Raw genomic sequence first — 9,729 nt, forward strand, 5'->3', positions numbered from 1 at the left:
TAGTTCTGTTCTAGTTCTGTTCTAGTTCTGTTCTAGTTCTGTTCTAGTTCTGTTCTAGTTCTGTTCTAGTTCTGTTCTAGTTCTGTTCTAGTTCTGTTCTAGTTCTGTTCTAGTTCTGTTCTAGTTCTGTTCTAGTTCTGTTCTGTTAGTTCTGTTCTAGTTCTGTTCGTTCTAGTTCTGTTCTAGTTCTGTTCTAGTCTCTTCTAGTTCTGTTCTAGTTCTGTTCTAGTTCTGTTCTAGTTGTTCTAGTTCTGTTCTAGTTCTGTTCTAGTTCTGTTCTAGTTTCTGTTCTAGTTCTGTTCTAGTTCTGTTCTAGTTCTGTTCTAGTTCTGTTCTAGTTCTGTTCTAGTTGTTCTAGTTCTGTTCTAGTTCTGTTCTAGTTCTGTTCTAGTTCTGTTCTAGTTCTGTTCTAGTTCTGTTCTAGTTCTGTTCTAGTTCTGTTCTAGTTCTGTTCTAGTTCTGTCTAGTTCTGTTCTAGTTCTGTCGTTCTAGTTCTGTTCTAGTTCTGTTCTAGTTCTGTTCTAGTTCTGTTCTAGTTCTGTTCTAGTTCTGTTCTAGTTCTGTTCTAGTTCTAGTTCTGTTCTAGTTCTGTTCTAGTTCTGTTCTAGTTCTGTTCTAGTTCTGTTCTAGTTCTGTTAGTTCTGTTCTAGTTCTGTTCTAGTTCTGTTCTAGTTCTGTTCTAGTTCTGTTCTAGTTCTGTTCTAGTTCTGTTCTAGTTCTGTTCTAGTTCTGTTCTAGTTCTGTTCTAGTTCTGTTCTAGTTCTGTTCTAGTTCTGTTCTAGTTCTGTTCTAGTTCTGTTCTAGTTCTGTTCTAGTTCTGTTCTAGTTCTGTTCTAGTTCTAGTTCTGTTCTAGTTCTGTTCTAGTTCTGTTCTAGTTCTGTTCTAGTTCTGTTCTAGTTCTGTTCTAGTTCTGTTCTAGTTCTGTTCTAGTTCTGTTCTAGTTCTGTTCTAGTTCTAGTTCTGTTCTAGTTCTGTTCTAGTTCTGTTCTAGTTCTGTTCTAGTTATGTTCTAGTTCTGTGCTAGTTCTGTTCTAGTTCTGTTCTAGTTCTGTTCTAGTTCTGTTCTAGTTCTGTTCTAGTTCTGTTCTAGTTCTGTTCTAGTTCTGTTCTAGTTCTGTTCTAGTTCTGTTCTAGTTCTGTTCTAGTTCTGTTCTAGTTCTGTTCTAGTTCTGTTCTAGTTCTGTTCTAGTTCTGTTCTAGTTCTGTTCTAGTTCTGTTCTAGTTAGTTGTTCTAGTTCTGTTCTAGTTCTGTTCTAGTTCTGTTCTAGTTTGTTCTAGTTCTGTTCTAGTTCTGTTCTAGTTCTGTTCTAGTTCTGTTAGTTTGTTCTAGTTCTGTTCTAGTTCTGTTCTAGTTCTGTTCTAGTTCAGTTCTAGTTTGTTCTAGTTCAGTTCTAGTTCAGTTCTAGTTCAGTTCTAGTTCAGTTCTAGTTCAGTTCTAGTTCAGTTCTAGTTCAGTTCTAGTTCAGTTCTAGTTCAGTTCTAGTTCAGTTCTAGTTTCAGTTCTAGTTCAGTTCTATTCAGTTCTAGTTCAGTTCTAGTTCAGTTCTAGTTCAGTTCTAGTTAGTTCTAGTTCAGTTCTAGTTCAGTTCTAGTTCAGTTCTAGTTCAGTCTAGTTCAGTTCTAGTTCAGTTCTAGTTCAGTTCGTTCAGTTCTAGTTCAGTTCTAGTTCAGTTCTAGTTCTAGTTAGTTTCTAGTTCTAGTTCAGTTCTGTTAGTTCTAGTTCAGTTCTAGTTCAGTTCTAGTTCAGTTCTAGTTTGTTCTAGTTCAGTTCTAGTTCAGTTCTAGTTCAGTTCTAGTTCAGTTCTAGTTCAGTTCTAGTTCAGTTCTAGTTCAGTTAGTTCAGTTCTAGTTCAGTTCTAGTTCAGTTCTAGTTCAGTTCTAGTTCAGTTCTAGTTCAGTTCTAGTTCAGTTCTAGTTCAGTTCTAGTTCAGTTCTAGTTCAGTTTTAGTTCAGTTCTGGTTCAGTTAGAGTTTTGTTTTTCAGTCTTTTGTTTTTTAATTTATTTAATTAAAAATAAAATATTTAGTTTAAAAAGACAATCGTGATACTAATTGTAGAACATAAAAAAAACTATTAACTAATAGTTAAAATTTAAACTAAATAAAACAATATATAAAATATACTAAAATAAATTAATTTAAGCAAATAACACTCTATAAATAGAAGTAGAAACTAAAAAATAAAGAATTTAGCATTATGTATAAAAAATAAAATAATTACAATAATTATTTTTTTTAATTTTGAAAATTCTGTTTCAGTTCTTTTGTAAAGAAATTGTATTGTAGACATATTTAACAATTGTTTTAATTTCTTTAGCATTATTTTGTAGTTTCAGTTTTCTATTACCTAACTGTTTGTATATAATATACATATATATTTGAAAAAAACCATATTAACAAAAAGTCCAATTTTTAAAACAAAACTAACAATAACAACAATTAAAACATAATTAACAATATACTGAAATATTTAAATTAAAAGAACTGATGCATTTATAATAAATTGATTGATATTATTACAGATTTTAACTTATAATCAATGATTTAATTCAGAAGTGTTCAATATTGGTAATTTAAAGTTAACTTGATTTTTCGATTGGAATAATAAACAAAATTCTAAGATAGAAGGACCGTTAAAGCTTAAATTTAAATGTGAAACAATAAAAGGTAGCATACCTTTATGGGCAGTTGAACATATTATTATTTATTACTTTTATTTCAAATAATTTCATTAGTTTGCTTTCACACAAATTTTGCAGCCCTAAAAGTATGCCACACAAACGCTTATGTCCAATGGTCCTTCGAGCTTTGGTTCGATATCTAATATTAATTATTTTGAAGTTTGTACAAGTTGCTTTATTGAAGTTCAGTTTATTCCTTTATTTATTCTAAATTATTTTCTCTTATTTTGGCATTTTTTAAATATTTTTAAATTAATTATAAATTTCATTTATTTTAATATTATTTTTATGAAATTTAACAAAGTTTTACATCAAAGCAAACACTTATATTGCATTTAGTTGATTTTCTATTAAAAAATATTTTTTAGTAATTAAAGGAAAACACTTTGTAAATAATATGACACAATATAATGAAAAATAAATTACACGAATTTTTAACCAAAACAAAAACAAATATAAAATAAAATAAAATATATATATAATTAAAACGAAATGAAAGCATGTGAATAATAATTATAAAATAATAATGAAAAGGAAAGAAGAAAAAAACATAAAAACAAGAAAAATAAAATGAAAAATATTAAACAAAAATTGCCAAGTGGTTTTTATTCAAATGGGGCCTGCAATAACACACTAAACAACTCTAACTAAAGGTTTGTATAAAACAGAAAGAGCCATACATTGAACCATGATTTAGTCCTATTTCTATTTAAGATTAGTAATACCATAAACCATTAAGTTGATTTGCACAAAAATATAACTTAAATTTAACTAAAATTCAAATTCCTTTGCCTACATTAAGGCTTAACCAAAAAAATTAAATAAACACATAATTTAAGCCGAAAAAAACACAACAACAACATTCAAAAATGAACTCTAGAAATAAGTTAAATATATATGATTCTTTTGAAGAACAGATTAACAAGAAAAAAACACATATCAAACAAATAACACATAACATTTTTCCTTTTAACTATTTCTGTTTTAAACTCTTGTATTTTATTTTAGCTAAGCATACTTTTGGGGAGGCTTTATACACACACACAAAAGAGGACATTTTTAAAACATTTTTTGAGGTTTCTTTATAGCATAATGTATGCATGTCTGAGTGGTAGAGAGTAAAATTCCATATACTAAAGCCATAATGACAAGAGTAAAAAGGTTATGAACAAATCCTTTTAGGCTGGAAAAATAAAAACCAACCTATGAGTGTTGGAAGGCTTAAACATACGTTATATTTAATGTTTTTATACACTTACGGTTTTTTGTTAAAAAAAAAAATATCTCATGAGTTTAATTTGTGTATGAACTTAAAATTAACAAACATTTAATTTGTTTCGCTTTTGCTTTTTAATGCGATTTAGCATGAGTTGAAATATTTAAGCGTCTCGTCACCGAAAAACGGGCTATATGAAAAGTGGAATTCGTTAGCTCATTTGTCTGACCTTTTGAGTATGTGAGAAATGTATATTTTTGGTTAAGGATTTAACAAAATATCAGGCTTATTTTGTACTTTGTGGTTTTCTAGAATGAAATTTAAAGGATTAAAGGAAAAGCATATACTCAGGGATATAAAAGCTTATTTAGAAATATATACATTAAGAGCGATTAAAACAAAATAAAGATGTTAGTGTTTGAAACAAAAATAAATGAAAAGGGAACATAAAATAAATTAGTACTGAACTAGAACTGAACCAAAATGAAACTAAAACTGAACTAGAAACTGAACTAAAACTGAACTAGAACTGACCTAGAGCTGAACTAGAACGTGAACTAGAACTGAACTAGAACTGAACTAGAACTGAACTAGAACTGAACTAGAACTGACCTAGAACTGAACTAGAACTTGAACTAGAACTGAACTAGAACTAAACTAAACTAGAACTGAACTAGAACTGAACTAGAACCTGAACTAGAACTGAACTAGAACTGAACTAGACTGAACTAGAACTGAACTAGAACTGAACTAGAACTGAACTAGAAGAAACTGAACTAGAACTGAACTAGAACTGAACTAGAACTGAACTAGAACTGAACTAGAACTGAACTAGAACTGAACTAGAACTGAACTAGAACTGAACTAGAACTGAACTAGAACTGAACTAGAACTGAACTGAACTGAACTAGAACTGAACTAGAATTAAACTAGAACTGAACTAGAACTGAACTAGAACTGAACTAGAACTGAACTAGAACTGAACTAGAACTGAACTAGAACTGAACTGAACTAAAACTGAACTAGAACTGAACAAGAACTGAACTAGAACTGAACTAGAACTGAACTAGAACTGAACTAGAACTGAACTAGAACTGAACTAGAACTGAACAGAACTGAACTAGAACTGAACTAGAACTGAACTAGAACTGAACTAGAACTGAACTAGAACTGAACTAGAACTGAACTAGAACTGAACTAGAACTGAACTAGAACTAACTAGAACTGAACTAGAACTGAACTAGAACTGAACTAGAACTGAACTAGAACTGAACTAGAACTAACTAGAACTGAACTAGAACTGAACTAGAACTGAACTAGAACTGAACTAGAACTGAACAAGAACTGAACTAGAACTGAACTAGAACTGAACTAGAACTGAACTAGAACTGAACTAGAACTGAACTAGAACTAACTAGAACTGAACTAGAACTGAACTAGAACTGAACTAGAACTGAACTAGAACTGAACTAGAACTAAACTAGAACTGAACTAGAACTGAACTAGAACTGAACTAGAACTGAACTAGAACTGAACTAGAACTAAACTAGAACTGAACTAGAACTGAACTAGAACTGAACTAGAACTAGAACTGAACAAGAACTGAACTAGAACTGAACTAGAACTGAACTAGAACTGAACTAGAACTGAACTAGAACTGAACTAGAACTAAACTAGAACTGAACTAGAACTGAACTAGAACTGAACTAGAACTGAACTAGAACTGAACTAGAACTAAACTAGAACTGAACTAGAACAGAACTAGAACTGAACTAGAACTGAACTAGAACTGAACTAGAACTGAACTAACTGAACTGAACAAGAACTGAACTAGAACTGAACTAGAACTGAACTAAAACTGAACTAGAACTGAACTAAAACTGAACTGAACTAGAACTGAACTAGAACTGAACTAGAACTGAACTAGAACTGAACTAGAATTGAACTAGAACTGAACTAGAACTGAACTAGAACTGAACTAGAACTAAACTAGAACTGAACTAGAACTGAACTAGAACTGAACTAGAACTGAACAGAACTGAACTAGAACTGAACTGAACTAGAACTGAACTAGAACTGAACTAGAACTGAACTAGAACTGAACTAGAACTGAACTAGAACAGAACTAGAACAGAACTAGAACTAAACTAGAACTGAACTAGAACTGAACTAGAACTGAACAAGAACTGAACTAGAACTGAACTAGAACTGAACTAGAACTGAACTAGAACTGAACTAGAACTGAACTAGAACTGAACTAGAACTGGACTAAACTGAACTAGAACTGAACTAGAACTGAACTAGAACTGAACTAGAACTGAACTAGAACTGAACTAGAACTGAACTAGAACTGAACTAGAACTGAACTAGAACTGAACTAGAACTGAACTAGAACTGAACTAAACTGAACTAGAACTGAACTAGAACTGAACTAGAACTGAACTAGAACTGAACTAGAACTGAACTAGAACTGAACTAGAACTGAACTAGAACTGAACAGAACTGAACTGAACTGAACTAGAACTGAACTAGAACTGAACTAGAACTGAACTAGAACTGAACTAGAACTGAACTAAACTGAACTAGAACTGAACTAGAACTGAACTAGAACTGAACTAGAACTGAACTAGAACTGAACTAGAACTGAACTAGAACTGAACTAGAACTGAACTAGAACTGAACTAGAACTGAACTAGAACTGAACTAGAACTGAACTAAAACTGAACTAGAACTGAACTAGAACTGAACTGAACTAGAACTGAACTAGAACTGAACTAGAACTGAACTAGAACTGAACTAGAACTGAACAAGAACTGAACTAGAACTGAACTAGAACTGAACTAGAACTGAACTAGAACTGAACTAGAACTGAACTAGAACTGAACTAGAACTGAACTAGAACTGAACTAGAACTGAACTAAAACTGAACTAGAACTGAACTAGAACTGAACTAGAACTGAACTAGAACTGAACTAGAACTGAACTAGAACTGAACTAGAACTGAACTAGAACTGAACTAGAACTGAACTAGAACTGAACTAAAACTGAACTAGAACTGAACTAGAACTGAACTAGAACTGAACTAGAACTGAACTAGAACTGAACTAGAACTGAACTAGAACTGAACTAGAACTGAACTAGAACTGAACTAGAACTGAACTAGAACTGAACTAGAACTGAACTAGAACTGAACTAGAACTGAACTAGAACTGAACTAGAACTGAACTAGAACTGAACTAGAACTGAACTAGAACTGAACTAGAACTGAACTAGAACTGAACTAGAACTGAACTAGAACTGAACTAGAACTGACTAGAACTGAAAGAACTGAACTAGAACTGAACTAGAACTGAACTAGAACTGAACTAGAACTGAACTAGAACTGAGCTAGAACTGAACTAGAACTGAACTAGAACTGAACTAGAACTGAACTAGAACTGAACTAGAACTGAACTAGAACTGAACTAGAACTGAACTAGAACTGAACTAGAACTGAACTAGAACTGAACTAGAACTGAACTAGAACTGAACTAGAACTGAACTAGAACTGAACTAGAACTGAACTAGAACTGAACTAGAACTCTGGTAGAAAAGAAAGAACCCTACCGTTTCTCAACAAAATTCCTTTGGTTCCGAGAGACCATCCAACAAAACTTAACATTGAATATCACACTTCTCATAATTCATCACAAAACTAAACATTTTATTTAGCATTTAAAGAATAGTTCATAACTAGAAATAAAATAATTTCATAATAAACTTTCAAACTGGCCCCCAAGCAATAGTTAAACAAATTTTCACACATAAGTGGTAAGTAATTGCTTAGGGAATGTAATAATTAAGTGACAACGGGGATTCTAGTGGAAGTAGCATATAAAAACCGCTTAAAGAGAGACAACAAACAACAACTCGGTTTACCCCCCATACAAGTGGCCACAACTACTGCTGTTTAGAGCTACTAACCAAAAGAGCTAATGTCAAGATAGACAGAATAGGAAGTTGATAAAAGAGTACGATGATGAAAACTAAAGGGGATAACTAAAGTAATATATAAAATCAGACTTGTTAAGTGACCCTCATATGTGACCTTACTATGTTAGAAATGTGTTAGTAGTAAATATATGGATATACTAGTAGCAAACTTGGAAAACATGAAAAGTAGCTGTAAAGAGGTCTTAAACAATGTTGAAAGTACTTAGTTGCCTCAACAAAAGGAAGTTGTAGCTTATGAAGAGGTAAGTTAAGTATAGGAAAAATGTTAAAGAAAAACTTTTACGATGAGCACTTAATAAGAAAAACAGCAGGTGATATAAATAACATTATAAAGTACAAGTTTGTTTAACTTTTTTTCTGATATATTTTTTAAAAAAGTTATATTGTGTAAAGTAAAAGTTCATTCCTGCTGCAATAAGCCTTTAAGGTGTGCAATAGATTAGTTCAATTTGAAAATCATAATGGTGTAAACGATGCTTTTCATAAATAGTTCAGTTCTAGTTCTGTTCTAATTCTGTTCTAGTTCTGTTCTAGTTCTTTTCTAGTTCTGTTCTTGTTCTTTCTAGTTCTGTTCTAGTTCTGTTCTAGTTCTGTTCTAGTTCTGTTCTAGTTCTGTTCTAGTTCTGTTCTAGTTCTGCTATAGTTCTGTTCTAGTTCTGTTCTAGTTCTGTTCTTAGTTCTGTTCTAGTTGTTCTAGTTCTGTTCTAGTTTTGTTCTAGTTCTGTTCTAGTGTTCTAGTTCTGTTCTAGTTAGTTCTAGTTCTGTTAGTTCTGTTCTAGTTCTGTTCTAGTTCTGTTCTAGTTCTGTTCTAGTTTCTGTTCTAGTTTCTGTTCTATGTTCTAGTTCTGTTCTAGTTCTGTTCTAGTTCTGTTCTGTTCTAGTTCTGTTCTAGTTTAGTTCTAGTTCGTTCTAGTTCTGTTCTAGTTCTGTTCTAGTTCTGTTCTAGTTCTGTTCTAGTTCTGTTCTAGTTCTTTGTTCTAGTTCTAGTTCTGTTCTAGTTCTGTTCTAGTTCTGTTCTAGTTTCTGTTTCTAGTTCTGCTCTAGTTCTGTTCTAGTTCTGTTGGAGTTCACTTTTAGTTTACTTCTGCTTCAGTTTTAGTTTCAAAAGAATCATCATAACACTCTTATTTATTGTCAATCATGTTTTTAACCCAATTATTCCATTTAATGCCAAACAAATTAAATTTTCTTTTCAACTAATTAAGGATTACAATCATTTCACAACGATTATTAAAGCATTAATTTTAATTATTTGCAAAATTGAAATTAAAATTTTTGCAAAATTCCTCTAAACAGCTTTAAAAAGCTTCAACATTTAAGGATTTCACGCGTGTGTTGTGTTCGTATATATACATTCACTGTAATTCTATTCAAATGCTAAAAATGAACAATAAATTTTTAGGTTTATTCACAATTGTTTTGTACGCTTATTATTGTGCAAATAAAATTTAAAATTATCATCACGATTATCAATTGTTGTCGAACAATGACTGTGGCAATTATATATTTAAGTAAATGCAATTAAATTGTTAAATATATAGAAAAATCTAAATATTTTTAAGCGGCTAAATAAAAAATCATATAAACACTTTACCCAACAGTGGCAGTTGTTTATGAAAAATTGTCCCTGGGCGTCGATTAGCTACTTAAACCAATTTTATTTAAACGTTGCTCTAAAATTCTCTTAATCATACTAAATGACCAAAAATGTCATAGACGATATTGTTTTAGGGGCTAGGAGGGCTCAACAACTTACCAAATATTGTTGTTACGGCTGTCATGCTGTTTTAGCTTGTTATTGTATACGATATAAGGAAAAAATACATATATGTATATGCA

Source organism: Lucilia sericata, unplaced genomic scaffold, assembly GCF_015586225.1.
Source record: "Lucilia sericata isolate MDLA Ls3-8-SP2 unplaced genomic scaffold, ASM1558622v1 Contig000964F_arrow, whole genome shotgun sequence".
NCBI lineage: Eukaryota > Metazoa > Arthropoda > Insecta > Diptera > Calliphoridae > Lucilia > Lucilia sericata.